The sequence below is a fragment of the Xenopus laevis genome, chromosome 9_10L (assembly GCF_017654675.1).
Source record: "Xenopus laevis strain J_2021 chromosome 9_10L, Xenopus_laevis_v10.1, whole genome shotgun sequence".
Taxonomy (NCBI): domain Eukaryota; kingdom Metazoa; phylum Chordata; class Amphibia; order Anura; family Pipidae; genus Xenopus; species Xenopus laevis.
Genome location: NC_054387.1, coordinates 43,484,981 through 43,503,312, shown reverse-complemented (window position 1 = coordinate 43,503,312; position 18,332 = coordinate 43,484,981). Strand labels below are relative to the sequence as shown.

Below are 18,332 nucleotides of genomic sequence, written 5' to 3'. Positions count from 1 at the left end.
ATAGAGGAAGGGGTTGTTATAAAACAGAATTCCTTCCCTGTATTAACAGGGCAGGCCCAGCTCTCCCTCCAGTTTATATTGCAGCTCTGGCCCCTTTGTTCCTGGAATTTCCCAGGCTTTTACAAAGGGAAACCTACTGGATATGGTTGTTGGATACGTTGGCCTCCAAAGGCTTGAAAATATTTACTATATAAACTATAAATGTTTCCTGTGATCTTTGTTAATAACCATCCTCTTCATACATTGCAGCTTGGGAGAATGATGCAGAATACCTGAAAATGAGTGAGTTAGCAATAGGGTTGCCACATGTCTGGATTTCACCGGGACAGCCTGGTTTTTGGAAGGGCTGCCCATGTGAAAAGTTCCTGTCCGGATTTCCAAATTAGGAAATCTGGACAGGACATTAAATTAAATGACATGGTGATCAGCCAATCACTAATTGATTTGTCATCGGTACCACCCCTGATGTCACACGCCCTGCCTCATGATGCCCTCCCGACATCACTGGCCCGCCCCTACATCACTGGCCCGCCCCCTACATCACCGGCCTGCCCCCCTACATCACCGGCCTGCCCCCTGCCCATTTTCGTCAAGAAAAAAAGTTGACAACCCTAGTTAGCAACCTCCTTCCCTCTGATCTAGTCAGTCAGTATAATAATTTTGCTAGAAACCTTGTGTTTAATTTTGTGCTGTTTTGTTTGTTTGTTTTGTTTTGTAATGCTCACATTAATGGGGGATATTTGAAACTCTGGAAGTTCCTCAGATTTGGTCTATGTATTTTTAAACATGGACATTTAATTGGCCTGCACTAAAGATATATTTATGGGACCATAAAATTGGACCATAGTTGGTCACTAGATGGCAGCATTACATTTTTGTATAAATTCAGTGTACGCCTCTATGGCAATTATCACTTGAGGAAGGGCTGAGCTAGTCCCGAAATTTATGAGCCACACGTGTTTGTAATCTGCACCTCCAATAAAACTGGGAGCACCGCACTTTGCCACCTAACAGGTACAGACTCCATTTCTTCTTTTTGGCACATTAGCTATACTGACAAACAAAGAGGCCGTCTGCCCATCTATGCTTTTTGTCCCTCTGTATGTGTATATATATATACAGTACTTGTCCTTTTTAGTCCTTCTGTCCACCTGTTCATAGGTCCTTTTTTATGTCTGTCCTTTTTGTATATTTGTCCATCTTTCCTAACAGTTCATCTGCCAGTCTCTCTTTTTTTCAGTCTGTGCATCTGTCCTTTATCTTCATCTATACTTTTTATCCAACTTTGCTCTATGCTTTTTGTCTGTCTGTCCTTTTTGTCCCTCTGTCTGCCTGTTCCGCCTGACCATTTGTCCCTTTTGTCGATTTTGGCCATCTGTACTTTCTTTGAATCTGTCATTTGTGTCCATCGATTTTCTTTCTGGTTTGTCCAAGTGTCTGTCTGTCCGTCTTTCCTTTCAGTCCTTATTGTCCACCCATCTGTCTGTCCTGTCCATTTCTCCATTCCACTTTGTCGTCTGTCCTTTCTGTACATATCATTTTTGTACGTCTCTCCTGTCTGTACTTTCTCTTTGTCTGTCCTTTCTGTCCCTCCAACAAGAACAGATGTACAAATGGACAATAAGGACTGATAGACAGACAGACTAAAGCTGGCCATAGACGCAAAGATCTGATCGTAGGAATCGAGGATTCCTACGATTTTCGGAACGTGTGTGGAGAGTCCCGACATTTTTCGTCCAGCAGAGATCGGTCCTTTGGTTGATCGGACAGGTTAGAAAATTTCTGTTGGTTACCGTCTTACCGATAATATCTCTGCGTGTATTGCCGATCGTACGATTTTCAGTGGGAGACTGTCACTAACTTTGCCTATTCTACGATTGCTGTCAGAGGCAGAACATCGGCTGATCTGTTCTTTAACTACTTTATTTGGTTGGAATGGTAAGACTTTGATCTGAATGATTAGTGGCAGGTCGGAAGATGGGAAAGTCCGATCGTACATTGATTCATACGATAAGATCTTTGCGTCTGTGGCCAGCTTAACAGAGGGACAAGAGTCTGACGGATAATGACAGATGGACAATGATGAAACAACATACTTTCTTACTCTATAGAAAATGTTATTTCCTCTTTCCTAACATAATTGTGTGGCAAATGGCACAGAAATTCCAGCCTTTATTTCTTTTTAATGTTAAGTGTCGCCAGCGGCATTCCGGTTCTTCCCCAGTAGCTGACCCCCACTGTGAGGCGGAGATCGGTCGTTTGGTCGATCGGACAGGTTAGAAAATTTCTGTTGGCTGCCGATAATATATCTGCGTGTATTGCTGATCGTATGATTTTCAGTGGGAGACTGTCACTGGCTTTGCCTATTCTACGATTGCTGTCAGAGGCAGAACATCGGCTGATCTGTTCTTTAACTACTTTATTTGGTCGGAATGGTAAGACTTTGATCTGAATGGTTAGTGGCAGGTCGGAAGATGGGAAAGTCCGATCGTACATTGATTGGTACTGTCATGATACAGGCCTGTAGTAGTTAATAAAACAGGCCAAGGTATCATGAGAAATATTTCTGCCAGCATCTAAATCAGACACATAACAGGTCTCTTTTCACTATGGTCAGAGGGGTCAGAGCTGCCATGCCCTCCTCCATGCCCTGGCTGATAAGAGCCATTCCATGGGGAGGGGGAAAGCCCAAGGAGTGAGAACTTAATGTTCCCAGCAAGACCCTCAAAGGTGAAGTAAAGGTTACATATAATGTATACTCCAATATATTTATCCTTACAGAACCCATACCTGTTGTACCAACAGTATAAAAAACTGATGATGGGTTCAAGGCAATTTCAGATCTCAAACGAGTCCAAACATGACTAGGTTTGGTACTCTGTGTATAAGATGTGGATATCTGGGCAGGTGTAGGTCACACAGTATTGATGTTTAGTATCTATGGAATCCCTGAGAGAATTAATAATCAATGAATATAAAATCATCTCTCTCCTATGTTCCAATGGAGAGTTATGGTCATTATATTCTTGGTCCAGTTCCTACTCACAGGAGGTCATAAAAACTCAATCTGTGTCCTGCTAGGCCACGCCCCCTTACATTCCTGAGAGAGGGGGGAGTGTGCAGTTACCTGATGCCCTGAAATCACTAATAAATAGTCAGCTCTTCTGACTAAACTTTGGATTTACTTTGGAGGACCAATTGCGATTGGAAGTTATCCCGTTTGTTTCCCCTTGCCTCCAGGACCAGGAATTCTATATCTTTGAAGTTAAGTATAGGTTTTCCATGTTTTCCCTTTTATTTTACAACTGTTTGTAATCGTATTATTGAATGTATGTCTCTTTTTGTAACATCTTTTTGTATATTGCACTGTTATACCTTTTATAATATTAAAGAGAATTTAATAAGATTGTCTTTGATGCTCTAAACGAACCTAGCCTGAAAGAGTTGAGCCTTAACCCTCTGCATACTGAAGTACTTGTTGAGTCAGTAGGAACTAACTGACTATAGTGAGAGAGTGTGTATTGCATTGGTGTATTGTGAGTTATTACCTGTTAGAGAGAACAGGGGAATAGTCACATTAGGTTTCTATCGCCTGTGAATGATAGATGGTGGCAGCGAATGAGTTTTGTGGGTGTTGGTTGGTGTTTGGGGTGCTTTTGTGTTAGTCTAACCTGTGTGCAAGGTGGGTGAGACACTGAGTGAGTGACCCCTGATAACCACACCTAAAGTCACGTGTGGTTGGAAGTACCGTGTTCGTGACAGGTACGATCAGATCTTTGCGTCTGTGGCCAGCTTAACAGAGGGACAAGAGTCTGACGGATAATGACAGATGGACAATGATGAAACAACTTACTTTTTTACTCCATAGAAAATGTTATCTCCTCTTTCCAGTGGCGTAACTAGTTGTTACTGGGCCCCATAGCAAATTCAATTTAGAGCCCCAAAATATTTATAAGTTGGCCTATTTTACCAAGATATATTAAAATTGCTAATTAATTAGGGTCTCACTGGGCCCCCTACACTCCTGGGCCCCCCTGCAACCGCAGGGTCTGCTTCCTCTATAGTTACGCCCCTGCCTCTTTCCCAACATAATTGTGTGGCAAATGGCACAGAAATTCCAGCCTTTATTTCTTTTTAATGTTAAGTGTTGCCAGTGGCATCCCGGTTCTTCCCCAGTAGCTGACCCCCACTGTGAGGGCAAACAAAGTCAGGACCCTCTGTGATACAATACACATAACTGTCCCCAAGTCCTCTTGTAAGAGCTGAGTACTGTCTGGAACTTATACTTAGACTAAACTGGGCATGCTCACTAAATAGCACTCTATTGGCCTAGCAGTATTAGTTAGAATTGGCACAATCACAATTTAGGGTTGGATTGGTCCCTATAATTGCCTACCAAGAATATCATGTGATTGTCCCCCTCTGGAAGCTGCCTTTGTGGTTGGCAGAAAGAATCAAACCCTGTTCTGCATTTACGATAGGGGCTGTTCCCTTTCTGACTTGTAAAAGGTGGTTGCCAAGAATTCCAAATTGTTAGTCTTTTTAAACACATGGAAGATCATAGAGACTGCATAGCTGTAACCCCATAGCTGTACCCCCATGTTCCAGTGACCACCAGTAGCAGTGCCCAACCCTGGCACAACCCACAAGCAGAACCACTAAGTACAGGCTAGCAATCATTGAAGCTGTGTGTGTGCGCGCGCGAGTCCTACGCTATGCACACTTCCTTGCACAGCTTGGTGCCATTACAATTAGGACAGATGAACAATAAAGACAATAAGGACCAACTGAAAATACGTACCACCTATTAATACGTTGAAAAAAGAAAAAAATAATCAGATTGCTCCAAGCTGTTTTAACTACATTGGGGGTTATGTAATAAAAGGCACTAATGTCTACCGTCCTGTTTTATCTTCTATCTCTGTAGTTCTACTGTCTTATGTCACCTGTTCTTTTTAATTAAGTTTTAGAGCCCTATCTTTTTATTCTCTAATAAATAATTAGACATTTATCTACTAATTCTGTCCTTAGTGTCTGTCATATTGTCTGTCTGTTCTTATTTTGAAAAAAGAAATCAGCTCTAAGCTGTAATGAGAATTTATTTTAGCTGTGATAGCACACAATCACCTATATGTAATAAAAGGCACTAAGTTTGCCCAGGGGCAGTAACCCATAGCAGGCAGCATTTACTGGTCACCTGTTTAAAAGCAAATATCTTATTGGTTGCTATGGTTGCTATGGTTTACTGCTCCTGGGTAAACTTAGTGCCTTTTATTACATTATAGACATTAAATATTTAGTAGATACATAATATATAGAATAAAAACTTTTACTTTGTACTTAGGGATAGACTTGGATAAAAAACTATTAAAAGACAATATAGACTAGGGATAGAATGGGTAAATACATAAGCTATCCAATCATAATAAAATGAACAGATAACAATATAATAGGAGTAGAAATATGAAACGGTTAAATTTATAATATAGAGTATAAAATGTGATTTGGACATAAATTATGTTGGCTCATCTGCCACCTCCCCCCGTATTCACTTTTTGCTTATATCTTGTGTCATAAATAGTTAGGGGGTGTTGAGGAGGCAGAGGTGAGAAGGTGAGTCTTTTAGGCAAGAGTTAATACAGTGCTGGCAGGAACAGAGTGACAAGGGCGTAGAATCAGGGTCAGGCCAAATAAGAAATTAGCAAGCAAAGGACTGGACAAGGCAGAGCAGGACAGGACAGAGCCAGCAGTGGCCTGGACAAGGCAGAGCAGGACTGGAGCAGGACTGACAAAAGCAGACAGGAGCTGGACAAGGGTGAACAAGAACAAGGCAAGGACAGGAAAAGAGCAGAATTAGATCAGGAGGCAAAGCAGGAAGACTGATGCAGGACAGCTGGAGCATAGACCAGACAGGACTGCAACATTAAGACTGGAGAGCAGACAGGACTGGATGTGAGGGATGGCTGTTTTGATTTGCAGATAGGAGCCAAGGTGCCGAGTAATTTAGCGTATTTATTGAACAAAAAATATATGCAGCCTTATGCAGAAAAATATATACAGCAAGAAAAATACAAATCCAAAAACAAGCTGAAATTCAAGGGCAGGCTGCAGACAAACAGAATCAGATTCAGGCAAAAAGATCAAGACATGCAGAGTTCATGCAATGTCCGATATCAGGCCAAGGTCAATTCCGGGAAGTCAAAAACAGATCAAGAAGGGGTACAAGAATGAAACAAGGATTAACGGAATATTCTCAGGAGCAGGAAAAACTGGATTTCAGGACTCAGTAACAAAACAAGAATTCTGCATAACAGGTTTCAGGAACAAGACAGGAAGGAGTCAGTGGTTTTAGCTAATAATCCAGAAAAGGGGGGTTGGGGGGAACAGGCTTAAGTAGTGCTCTAATTCATAATTGCTCTCAGCTGGATCGAGGGGGTGCACTAGGACAGACTGACCTGGAGGCAGCAAAGCAGCAGTCCTCTTAGAACCAGGCCAAACCCAACCCGCCTCCTGTGACTCAATAAGGAGGAGCAGTGTCTGGAACACAGCAGGTCCCTGGTTCGAAACCAGGGAGTTCCTTACACTGGAGTAAGACAGAAAGGGCAAGAACCAGGAGCAGGGAACAGGACACAAACTAGGCAAGAGCAGGGCAAGGCAAGAACAGGGAAACTAGAGCTAGGGGCAGTACCTCAGTGCTCAGGTTAGCCCAATGCTCAGACACCAGCAGTGAGGAGGGCTGGCCAGAGCTTGACAATCTTGTACTTCTAGCTGATATCTTTGGCCAGATATGAGACCATACCTCCCAACATTTGAAAAATAGAAAGAGGGACAAAAAGATCTGAATTTTTTTTACCATGCCCATTTTATGGCCACGCCTCCTAATTACCACATCCATTTTACAAAATTTGGCAGGTTATGGAAGGTTTGAACACATTTGTGGGGGTTTTTTGTGTTATTACAGTTTTGCTAATGAAGGTGAATTTCCCTTTAAGCTTCAAGTCACAGTTTCCCCAAGAGACTTGCTTATTTTAAATAGTTACAATTGTATCTTTGCTTATCTTAAATTGTTACAAATGTATCTAAGTGCGGGTGCCAAGTATTCTGGGCTCACTGACAAAAGCCTGTTATTTAATTACATTTCAGAAACATTGTATATTTTTCGGCTGTTCAGTGCAGGAGATCAAAGAGAATCTCCAGGACATTTCAGTAACAATCTGGAACTGCAGATTGAAATGTCAAAATCGGGACTGTCCCCTGGAAAACAGGACGGTTGGTAGGTATGTGAGACTGACAATATGATAGCAGATGCTACGGCAAAGCCATTACTAAGTTTCAAATTTGAGAAGCTAAGTACAAGGATGGGACTAATATGAGAAGTATTTGTTGAGAGGGGGTGTTAGACAAGTGAGTGTAGCAACAAAATCCTTCTCACTCAAATGCTGTGTTATACTATTATTTACTTCTGCCAGTAGGTGTCAGTGCTCATGTTGTTGTGTGTTCATAAAATTGTATTAAAACTTACATTCTGGGAAGAGCCTCCAAGCTATGATGTTACACCCTTTTTTTTCTGCATGTAGTGAGGAGAAGAAAGTGTCAGAATTGCTTGCAGCATCAAACTGATTGATAAGAGTCCTGACTGTTACTGCACCTCCAGATTACCCAGATACTCTGCTAACAACACAAGATACAACTAAAGGGCTCTTTATTTCAAATTAAAGATCAGAATTGTTATACAGAGGATCTGACCATTCAAAAAATCTCACAAGTTCCGCCACTTTGTGATTAGTATTAGTTTCTATGTGTCGTAAGTATCCCTGTACGTAATAGGAATTGGGTATAATATGTTAAAAGAAAACACTGTGCCCCCTGTATTATCTGAGGATAGTAATGGCCTTTATATGGCTATGGAACTTCACAGTGATTGCTAATACAGATATTTTCAGGTTTGACAATACAATAGTTGAAAAAAAGAAAAACCAGGTTGTAAAATGCCATCATTTTTTAGCTGCTAATAAACCTCTTTTGGAAAGCTACATCCAGGCAATAAAAACATATTGCCCTTTATACATTCTTACCAATGATATTGAGGGAAAACATTTATTTATATGTACAGGAAAAAAGGGAAGTCTGGTAAAAAGATCTATTAGGGGCCCATTTACTTAGTTCGAGTGAAGGAATAGAGGAAAAATATTTTGAATTTCGAATATGGCTACTTCGACCATCGAATGGGCTACTTCGACCTTCGACTATGACCTTTGACTTTGAATCGAACGATTCGAACTAAAAATCGTTCAACTATTCGACCATTCGTTAGTCGAAGTACTGTCTCTTTAAAAATTTCTTCGACCCCCTAGTTCGCCACCTAAAACCTACCAAGGCCAATGTTAGCCTATGGGGAAGGTCCCCATAGGCTTCCTAACAATTTCCTGATCGAAGGAATATCCTTCGATCGATGGATTAAAATCCTTCGAATCGTTTGATACAAAGGATTTAATCGTTCAATAGAACGGTTATTCCTTTGATCGTTCGATCGTAGGAATAGTGGTAAATCCTTCGACTTCGATATTCGAAGTCGAAGGATTTTACTTCGACGGTCGAATATCGAGGGTAAATTAACCCTCGATATTCGACCCTAGGTAAATGTGCCCCTTAGTGTCTATCCACATATAGGGTTACTGCACAATTTCCCATGCACTGCAGCACCATGCAAATTTTCATTCACCCCTTCTGTTGGAATTATGGCTGCTTTATTTGTCATTAGTTGACCCCTACTTCCGAGATGTCAATCCTGGGGTTTTATTCTCCATTTGTGTATTGTCTTGGCCATGCCCTGACCATGCTTTTACACTCACATTGTGCTTTCATGTTTTAAATGGCCTGCCTGTCTTTTGCCTGTGTTCTCAGTTGCGTAACTACTGGGGGTGCAAAGGGTGCAATTGGGCCTGGGCCCGCACCCCCTCAGGGCCCCCTGGCAGCTTGCGCGCCACTGGAATCCGGCCAGGAAATTGAGTACGGAGGGGGGCCCGGCTGCGCATCCCGCACCAGGGCCCGCCCCCCTCTAGTTACGTTTCTGCGTGTTATGGGTGCATTTCAGTAATTGAATTGACCTGTCTAATTACTAGAGGCAAACCTCTTTACTCACTTTATTTATAATACAACTCTGTCTCTCATAGGACTGAAACTCCTAGCATCTGCATGTAGAGTGCGGTGGGCCTAATTATACTGGAATGCATTGTGAGTAAAAAAAATTCTATATATTTCTGCACTTTAGTAAAGGACCCCCTGAATCAGCAGCACCCGTTTAGCGAGTAAAGCTGGCCATAGACGCACAGATCCAATCGTACGAATCGAGGATTCGTACGATTTTTGGATCGTGTGTGGAGAGTGCCGACATCTTTCGTGCCGCGGAGATCGGTCGTTTGGTCGATCAAACAGGTTTGATTTTGACCCGAACGTCCAGATTACCCCCGATATAGCGATTAATGGCATATTGGGGAACGATCCGCTCGTTTGGCGATGTCGCTTAACGAGCGGATCTTTGCGTCTATGGCCACCTTAACGTTATTAAAGGGGTTGTTTACATTTGAGATATCTTTTAGTATTATGTAGAGAGTGATATTCTGAGACAATTTGCAATTTTGTTTTTTAATTTTTATTATTTGTGGTTTTTGAGTTTTTATTCAGCAGCTCTTCAATTTGGACTAGGGTTCAAATTACCCTAGCAACCATGCATTGATTTGAATAGGAGAGGGCCTGAATAGAAGGATCAGTAATAAAAAGTAACAATAACAATACATGTGTAGCTTTACAGAACATTTGCTTTTTAGAAGGGAGTCAGCGACGCCCATTTGAAAACTGCAAAGAGTCAGAAGAAAAAGGCAAATAAGTATTAAAAATAAATAATGAAAACATATTGAAGAGTTGTTAGGAATTGGCCGTTCTATAACATATTAAAAGTTACCTTAAAGGTGAACCAAATGATCCATAATAGACACCACAATGCAGGAACCATTAAATATAAATTAATATAGTATATGATGCTTTTAAAGCCAGGCACCTTTGTTCTGTTGGTGATAAAAGAGTCTTTCTGACCCAAGAAAACATAATTATCTTCCACCATCCTTCTATAGAGCATCATGTTCCATTGGGATGGCAAAGGAAAAAGCCTAGGGCACAGGGCCTCTTATTCACCATTTATATAAAGGCCCTGCACCCTCCACCAATTGAGGAAAGATAGTTTAGTCATTAAAGGACAGGTGCTCCCTCTTACCCTGTTGGACCCTATTACTTGGGAATAAGGAATTAAAGAAGAATTAAAGAAGTCAGCACTGGTGGAGATTGTTCTTTTGCAAATCTTTTTGTCCCTCTTTCTATTTTTCAAATGTTGGGAGGTATGTTTTCACCATTCCAGAGTCATCTTGGTGCAGAAGTTCCCACTTATGGCTATGACCCAATGGAAGTGCAGGCAGTCTGAAGGTCAGTTTAGGTGACTGTTTAGTTAAACCTAAAATTATAACAAATAATTATAATAAAGCCATGTTACCAAAGGTAAAGGGGACAAACTCAGGAGCCTGGGAAAGCATAATCATTGTGGGGTCCGTTTACTAAAGAAATGCATCTTCAAAACTCATAAACTTTATTGACTGACGATTATACCATCCAACAACATTACCAGAGTAACACCAATCAAACATGTCTGCATCATATAAACCCTTCTGCCAATAGAATCATAGGAACAAGAAATCATACCAGTCAATCTCTTTGCTTCATAGAAATGCACAGTTTAATGTAGCCAATCACAATGAAACCAAAAAAGTGTGGAGGCTGACGAATCCTTGGACTGTGATGCCGCTGCCAATAATACGCCTCTGAGCTGAAACTGCTGCTGTTGCAACAGATAGAAGCAGAAGCCAAAACATCCTGTCAGCAATAGCTACAGATCTGTCTCCTGTCAGCAAAGAATGATGGGTAAAAAAAAAAGGATTATGGGATATTTCCTGCCCCTTGAGAATTTTATAGCAAAAAAATACTTTTACGGCACTACATAGGTGGCGGTAAAATGTTGCGAATATTCTTGCGTAAATTTAGTCTTTTGCACATTTCTCTGTTTAGTAAACCAGGCGTTAATGTGTACGTAGCGTTATTTCCAGCGAATACGATAACTGGCGAAAACATATTTGGTGACAAATTTGTCTATATTTTGTGTGAACACTTTTACCGCGCTTTAGTAAACGGACCCCTATGTATCATAATGTAAATAGTGTGGAAAACTGTCTTGATTTGCTAGGTGGCACTCTAAATCAGGGCCCACTGTCAGAAATAAAGGGGATCTGTCTGAAATCATCAATAGAGATCAGTTGGTCAATAAGTTCCGGAGATGTGGCAGTCACACACTTGCCTTTCTCGTTGTCTGATAAGAGGCCAAAATGGGTTAACCTATACTCGGCTTTGTTGGACTAAATAGTTGACTAATATATGGGGTTTTTATATTTTGGAAGGGTTACTGTCTGCTTTGTTTTCATTTTCCTAGATAAATAGTGATTGGTAGCACTAGATAGGTACCTAATATATAGAGACAAAGACAAGGGGAAATGTTGGAAGGGTTACTGCCTGCTCTGCTCTCATTTCCTTACAGAAACAGTGATTGGTAGCACTAGATAGATACCTAATATATATGGACAGAGACAAGGGGAAATGTTGGAAGGATTACTGCCTGCTCTGCTCTCATTTCCCTACATAAATATATATACAATAAATATAGTATCATAGGACAAATTAAATGTTAGTTGGAGCTCTTTCAGGTCCATGGGTTGTCCATCTCTGATATTATAGCATATAGGTAGAAAAGACCCAGCATTGTGCATAGGGTCCCTAATAACTGATTGTCAGCTTACTGCACTAGAAACATACAGCAAAATGCAATGTGAAGCCCTACGCAGAGAACGAATGGAAAATCTATGGCTGCTATAAAGAACTGTGACAGCTCCATTAAGCTCATCACGGTCATTAATTCCATTCATTCCTTCAAGGGACAGACCATTTAACAGGGAACTCTAAAAGGGAAAAAACTATTTTGACACTTGTGGTTCTTCTTGTTCTGAGAGATAATATGATATTAATTGATGAGATCAGAGTTGAGTGCTGAGACCACCTTTGTGTTTCTGCACATAAACCAATAACCTTGTCTCACCTTCCCTGCCCTTGGGTCACTTTAGCAGGTGGAAATAAAATCATAAACATAACCCCATGCAACTGCGCTGGTGTGTCGTTTTTTTAATAGCCTCAAGTATTTTAATTGTTTTAAATATGAAGCTGGGGTAGACCTATAATGGTGGTACCACCAAGTTGATTCTTTGTATTAAAGTTTGTATCTAAATTTAGTTTTTTAAAAGGTTGGTGCTTTCATGTACTTTTAATACTATGTATTTATTCCATGTGATTCCAAGCACTTCAGACACTATGTATTTATTTCACTTTATACAAATGTATCTATTTGAATGGACTTTGCTGCATTGATTATTTCTTTAAAAACGTGGAAGAAAATTGGATTCATCTTGATCATCTGTGGACACAAAACTGAACTTTTTTCTTAATTTATATATCAAGCCAGATTGGATGTTGAGAATCAAGGGGTGGAGTGGGTGTGTTTAAATGTTCACTTTGTGTCTGTGTATGTTACACTTGAGAAAGGGCGTTAAAGGCCCGAAACATGTTGTGTCTAACAGTCCAATAAATATTAATCACGAGCAGTTAATTAGGCTTAGTCCACACCAGGCGATTCGGGGAGATTTAGAGCCTGGCCACTAATCGACTAATCTCCCTGAACCGCTTCCTCTTCTCCGGCGCCGGCTGAAAGGAGAGTCGCCTGTGTTATGACACACGCGTCGCTTCATTTTCCGAAGTTGCTCGAAGTTTCACACTCTCCACTAGAGGGAGCTGTGGTATCATTACTACTAGCTATTGTACTATGGGCTGGAAATGTTTACTTTTTTCTCTGTAGATTTTATTTATTATTTACTGTATATAAAAGTAATCTCAAGTAAATTACAGAAAAAACCCACATATATATATATATATATATATATATATATATATATATATATATATATATATATGTATATATATATATATATATATATTAGAATTGTAGCATATAAATAGTGCAATCATTGAAACAATAAAACAAACAACCCCTTAACAAAATTGTAAAAAAATAAGGTTAATGGCACATGGTGCAACATGTTGCAAGTGTGAAATATCTCCTACAGGTATTGTAAGAAGATCTGTGCATGGAATTCTTGCAAAGAGGGTATCCCCCCCCCCCCCAAATTGGTATGACACAAATCATAAGGAGATGCTATATTAAAAATAAGCTGGGGCTAAGTATAAAAATGATGCTTTCAATTATATATATTATGTTAGCCAGTATGGGGTAGGCATAAATTATATGCAGCAATGTGTGATGATGTCAATTGTGTCAAGTAATCAAAGTTTGTCCAATAAACTGCCCCATAGGCTAAAACTCAGCTACAGGAGAGGAAAAAGCTTAAAGGAAAATCTAAGCCCCTCAGATCCTGTAGATAAATAAACTTTTAGTATGATGTAGAGAGTGAGAGTGAGACAATTTGCAATTGGTTTTCATTTTTTATTATTTGTCGTTTTTAAGTTATTTAGCTTTTTTTTCAGTAGGTCTCCAGTTTGCAATTTTAGCAAAACTCCCCTAGCAACCATGAATTGATTTGAATAAGGGACCGAAATATAAATAGGAGAGGCCTGGAGCACAACATGAGTAATAAAAAGTAGCAAAAAAACGACAACTTTTTCACAATACAGAGCATTTGTTTTTAGGTGGGGTCAGTAACCCCCATTCAAAAGCTGGAAAGATTTAGATGAAGGAGGCAAATCATTCAAAAAGTATAAAAAAAGAAATAACAAAGGAAAATTGAAAAACTGCTTAGAACAGGCCATTCTATAACATACTGAAAGTTAACTTAAGGTGAACCACCTCTTTAAAGCTCCAGAAGCAGCATTTTCTATGACAGCTCCCTTGAGCTTGAGATGCACTGGTGTCTTATGTGTAGCAGTCTAATTCTGGGCAATTGTTTTACACATCTCCGAAAGGGTAAAAATGATGCTATAAAGCAGAGGATGACTTGCACCACTAGCAAGATTGGATATATTATAAAATGTCCCTGTGGTCTTATCTAGTGGGGTAAACCAGTAAAACAGCTCTAAGCAAAAAGCGCAGTGGGATGCATTAGCGGCAGTATCAGGGCAGTGTTAGATACAGAAAAGGATAAAGAAAAACACAAGAGGCGGGACATTGCCCAGCAACTAGTGGCTAAACATTGGGCAGAAGCAAAGCATAGCCCAGCTGCTTCCAGATGCATGCCAATAGAGCATGTCCCCGCTAAAGCTTGGGTGGGGATATGGATACTGTATTACTTTAAAGAGTCTATTGGATATATGAATTAAACTGCGTAATCCCTAAAGGGTTAAACTGTCAGTTGGCCTTAAATTCTCACAAAGAGGTAACTGAATAAAACAGAAACATTAATGCACATTATGGGGGTTTCTTTATTAAACCTCACATTTTTCTGAATTTTTTGAGATTTATTATACCCTGATGCTGCAAAAAGCCTGAATCCAAAAAATCCACCAACTCAGGCCTGTCGAGGTCCTGTATAAGTCAATGGGAGAGGCACCTATCCCAAATTGAAGTTACTGTAGTCTTCGGTGGGTTTAGCCCAAAAACCCAACCTTTTAGGGGTTTTCGGGAACAAACTCGAGCGATTCTGGGAAAAAAAGCCTGAAAATTTTGTACAATTTGGGTTTTTGCTCGATTTTATTAGTTTTTTTCCAGATCTGATTAATTTGAGTTATAAGTATTAATAAATAAGGCAAAATCGGCATGGGAGTTTGGTCAAGTTTTTTTTATATTAATAATGAGATAAATTGGGATTTTAGTAAATAACCCCCTATATGGTTATGCAAATGACTCCATGGTTCATGTTCAACGTTGGCAAGTGACGTCATATTAATACATATATAATGAAGTAAAAGGGGCAGAGTTATGACATAAAGGGAGTGGAAGGGGAGAAGAATGTGGATTAGGCAGGGGAATATTGGCGGAGAGGAAAGAGGAGGTAGAACTGAGGCCTGGGGAACACAAATTAACTGGTAAGTACATTTACCATAAATGTGGAATACAAGCTGGTAGGTTGGTAGTGATAAGATTTTCCCCGGGTATCAAAGACCTGTGTGCAATCACACAGGTCTTTGATACACGGGGAAAATCTCCTTTATTAAAGAGGGTAGGGTGGAAAATGCATTAAAAAAACAAGCACAGAATGCAATATTTTGCCCGACTATACCTCCCTACATTTGAAAAATAGAAAGAAGGACAAAAAGATTTGCTGCTCGTAGCACTGAAAAACGTATTGACCATGCCCATTTCATGGCCATAGCCCCTAAATACCACATCCATTTTACAAAACTTGACAAGCTAATGTTTGAACACATTTATGCATTTCTGGGAGTTTAGGGTCAGGTTTTATGTTATTACAGTTTTGATAATGAAGGAGAATTGCCCTTTAAGCTGCAAGCCTCATTTCTCCCAAGAGACCTGCTAATCTTAAAGCATTACAATTGCATCTTTGCTTATCTTAAATTGTTACAAATGTATCTAAGTGCAGCTGCCACTTATTCAAGGCTCTATGCCAAAAGCCTCTTTTTTAATAACCTTTCAGAAACACTGTATATTATTTTCTGGCTGTTCAGTGCAGGAGATCAAAGAAAGTCAGCACATTTTCAGTAATAATCCGGGACTGCTGAACTGTCAAAAATGGGACAGTTGGGAAGTATGTAATGAAACTTCCATACCATATTTTGGGCCCTTAGAGCATACATTCACTTACAGGTTAATAGCCACAGCTGCCAAGAACCCATAACACTAAGTGAACTACAGAGAACGTTGTTTCTTTGTTATGGAACAAGTTCAGGCAGGGACAGGAAAACTCAGCAGAAGCCATTGTTCACCTTTCTCACTAATAGCCTTTAAAGTAGAGTAGGAAAGCATTTGCAGTAGAGCATCAGAGCTCTTTACATGCTGCCATGGCCTCTGGGTCACTAAGGACACAGCCTGCAAAATATCAAAACCAAAGACGGATAAACAGGTCGGCAGCAGAATGCAAATCATTTCCCAAAGCAAAGGCTTGCAATTACGTTAAAAAAATAATTGAAAAATAATGTGAAAATACAGATTTTTAACATCCAAAAATATCTCTTGAAAAGGTTCTAGAATGTGTTCCATGGGAGGACGCCAAGTTTGTTCTGCAGAGTTTGCTCAATGACATTTCTTTCAGGCATAAAAGGATATATAAATACATGTTTGGAAATGTTTTCAACCTACACCAGCTTTATGAGGACATAATAAAACTCCAGGGTGGTGTAAATGTTGCTGCTCGTTGACCAGTAAGCTTAGACCATTTTTGACTGTATGAGCCTCATTTACTACTTCCCCTGCTGCAACTGTAGTAGCACAAAGGCGTTCTAAATAACACTCCTTAATGCTCATTTACTTCAGGGCTCGAATTAGATGTAGGTTGAAGAGGCACAGGTGTCTGTTTACTAAAGCGCGGTAAATGCGACTATGTTTCTGCAAGTTATCGCTGCAAATATGTTTCTGCCAAATTATTCGCAGCAACTAAGTTGACTAAACTGCGATGCACTCAGAAATCATTGCGATCACTGACTGTAACTACCTTAACGAACCATCTTACATTAGCGGTAATTTCTGCAAGTTGCAAATTTTCTGGCGACAAATTAAGCAAATATTTATGCTATAAAATAGTCTTTTTTTATGGCATTTATTATGGCATGATTTATGCCCAGATATGTATCTTCAAAACTGCTAAACTTTATGAATATCAGCAACACAGTAATCAGATTTCACCCAATCAAACATGTATGCATCATATAAATCCACATTTCAATACATTCAGTCACAAGACTTACCCCCTGCCAATAGAATCATATAAAAAAAAAATCATAAACATATGATCTGTGTGCATCATATAAATGTAGTTTCATCTAGGCTGACGAAGCCTTTGGTCCCTCCTAGCCATAATTCGTCTTTCAGATAAAAAAGCTGCTGTAGCAGCAGACAAACAAATAATCCAAAACATCTTTGATAATGTCACTTCTCTCTTCTCTTGTCAGGAATGGCAACAGGAACAAGAATGATGGGTAAAACAAGGTGTTATGGGATTATTTCTTTTCTGGTGAAAAAATAATTTACCATTTTATAGATGGCGTTAATTTTGTCCTTCGCACAGTTAATGTGTACGTAGCTTTATTTTCAGAGAATGCGATAACTGGCGAACACATATTCTTGCACAAGAAGGTTCGTAGATTTATATTTACCGCAGGTTAGTAAACTGAGAAAACATTCGGCAATAAATTTGTCTATATTTTGTGCGCATATTTTTACCGCACTTTAGAAAACGGACCCCATAGGCTCAACTTGTTGGGGTCACAATTGGAGGGGAGTGAGCGAGCATAGACAGGTGGTGGGGAATGCAGACATGGAGACTAGAAGGAGGGACAGGGCTTTAGTGTGCAGACCAAGCAGGAGAATGGGGTTGAGTTGGAGTTAATACTCAGAGGGGGGTGAGTGAGTTGGTGAGGGTGTTCAGGCAGGATGCAGGAGCAGGTAGTATGCTTTCCGCCAATACTCCTTGGCCCAATACTATTTTGGGACCACATAAAATATATACAGTATACTCATGCATTTATAATAATATATTATAAAATATATTATATAAATATTATATATTTATAATAATAATTTGTTTATACAAATTAAAAATCATTACACCCCACAAAAAGGCCTAATGCGTTTCATGCTGAACCCAGCAATTAATCATAGGCATCCAAAGGGCAAGTGTCTAGACAAGCGGTCCCCAACCTTTTTTAACCATGAGCCTCACTCAAGTATAAAATAATGTTGGAGAGCAACACAAGCATTCAAATAGTTTCCTGGGCCTACAAATAAGGGCTGTGATTGGGTATTGGTAGCCCCTATGTGGACTTGCAGACAACAGGAGGCTCTGTTTGGCAGTATACATGTTTTTATGCAACTAAAGCTTACCTTTAAGCCTGGAATTCAAAAAGAAGCACCTGCTTGGAGGCACCTGGGAGCAACATCCAAGGGGTTGAAGAGCAACATGTTGCTCATGAGCTACTGGTTGGGGATCACTGGTCTAGACTTACACATATACAGTATACATATTCAGTGTCGGACTGGCCCACCGGGATACCAGGAAAACTCC

At 39.9% G+C, this 18,332-nt stretch overlaps 1 long non-coding RNA gene across 1 annotated transcript in view; it reads left to right on the top strand.

Annotated features, from left to right (window-relative positions):
- The first annotated feature begins 702 nt into the window (after positions 1 to 702).
- LOC121398204 overlaps positions 703 to 18,332 on the top strand; it is an 83,601-nt gene continuing 65,971 nt past the window's right edge. The window contains exon 1 of the long non-coding RNA XR_005964177.1: positions 703 to 1,014. This is a non-coding gene — a long non-coding RNA (uncharacterized LOC121398204). The remainder of the gene's footprint in view (positions 1,015 to 18,332) is intronic.